At 34.6% G+C, this 2,003-nt stretch overlaps 1 non-coding gene across 1 annotated transcript; it reads left to right on the forward strand.

Annotated features, from left to right (window-relative positions):
• Positions 1-1,004: 1,004 nt before the first annotated feature.
• LOC121973892 lies at positions 1,005-1,110 on the forward strand. The gene has a single exon (XR_006109801.1). It is a non-coding gene; the product is annotated as a small nucleolar RNA R71 (small nucleolar RNA).
• Positions 1,111-2,003: the final 893 nt, after the last annotated feature.

The following is a 2,003-nucleotide window of genomic DNA, read 5'->3' on the forward strand; positions in this document are numbered from 1 at the left end:
GCTTCCACAACACAGCTCCCTACACATTCTTCCATATCATCATCATCAACACATACATCAAAAAATAAACCAACATCTATGTCCTCAATAGGAGAATCAATAACAAGAGGATCAATAACTTCACTTGCAGTTTTAAGTTGATCTACCACATCACATTCATCATCTGAAAATTCAATGTCACTATAACACCTTATAAAATTTTGAGGTAGATCTGAAAACTTATTTACCACTACATTATCAATAAAATCCTCATCTGAAAAATCTTCATCTTCATATATATTCAAAAATCTACACTCAACCATATTAGTGTCACAGGATTTGTCGAAGTCTTTATTTTCATTGACCCCCACTAACCTTTGTGGAAAAGGAATCCTTAGTGAAGGTCCTGGGAAAGACTGAACTCCTTTTTCCCAAATTTCCTTTGAGCTTTTGGAGGAGGTCCAACTTGCTTATCTAATGTTGGTGTGATTAATCGTTGAGGGAAAGGTACTTCTGGCCTTTGGAAACTTCCTAGAGAAATGGAATCGAGTTCTTGTGATCTTCTATTATTCTTCTCCTCAATTCTAAACATGTCATTCTTCAGAAGTTCTTCATGATTTTTGCCACTTCTCAACCCAACATCATCACACTTTTCATTGGATCTTGACTGTGTAGGAGGGGGATCTTCTTTAAACCATTTTGAAACAATACTATTAAGCTTTGCCCCCAAATGTTTGAACTCCTCACTCTGTGACTTGTGAATTTCAACATTTTTAGGTGGTTGAATTTCATTTTGTTTGACAGGCTCTCTTACATTTATGGCTTTCACTTCTTGAATATCTGAGGGAAATTCCATCCAACTTTTGTTCGACCATTCATGGAGGTTCAATGTCACTTGATCAATTAACGAATAAGCTTCATCTACACTTTTGTCCATAAAAGAACCTCCAGCTGATGAATCCAATAAAGTCTTGTCTGAGAAAGAAATTCCCCCATAGAATATGTGCAAAATCAACCATTTTTCAAAACCATGATGAGGGCACTGTCTTTGAAGACTCTTGAATCTATCCCATGCTTCAAATAATGATTCTCCATATGCCTGAGCAAAATTTGTTATGCAATTCCTCATATACACCGTTCTACTTGGAGGGAAAAATGATTCAGAAATTGCTTCTCCAATTGTTCCCAACTTGTGATGCTTTGAGGACAGAGAGAATATAGCCAAGTCCTTGCTTTATCCTTGATACTGAAAGGAAATGTCATCAATCGAACTGCATCTGCTGATACTCCTTCACATTTCACCAAATCACAAATCTCTAAAAATGTTTCAAGATACAGATAAGGACTTTCTGATACTTCTCCTCCAAATTTGTGACCTTGTATCATGAAAATTATCTCTGGGTCTAGTTGGAAACTTTCTGCTTCAATTTGAGGTTGCACAATGGGAGATAAAAATCTTGCAGAAAAGGGTGTAGAAAAATTTCTCATGGGCCTGCTTGACATGTTAGTGCTCATGGATATTCAAGGAGAAAAAGAAAATTATCAAGAATCAAAAACAAGAAATAAAATGCAATATGAAAAGCAAGAAAGCAAATGCAGAATTTAAATTGCAAGAAAGAAAATGCATAATGAAAACAAGAAAGAAAAGATAAAAGGAAAAAGAAGAATATCTAAAATAATTCATATGCTAAAGATTGCAAGATATGTTTACAAAAGAAAAGAAGAAAGAAACTAGATCAAAAGAGAAAACAGAGAAAAGTTAGATTAGAGTGCTAGAAATCAAGAATACAAAGTTAGAATTAGAATTAGAATTGCAACAAAAAGAATTGTCAAGAATGTTATTCAAGAAAAGAAAAGCTATGAAAATGTAAAGAAAGAAAGAAAAGTTATGTTTAGTCTAACTCAATTGATAATTCCTAATGTTATAGCGCAGTCCCCGGCAACGGCGCCAAAAACTTGTTACGCTCCGCAAGTGTACGGAAATATCGCAAGTAATATAAAAGATTATCGTATCCACAGGGACT

Source organism: Zingiber officinale, chromosome 4A (genome assembly GCF_018446385.1).
Source record: "Zingiber officinale cultivar Zhangliang chromosome 4A, Zo_v1.1, whole genome shotgun sequence".
Taxonomy (NCBI): domain Eukaryota; kingdom Viridiplantae; phylum Streptophyta; class Magnoliopsida; order Zingiberales; family Zingiberaceae; genus Zingiber; species Zingiber officinale.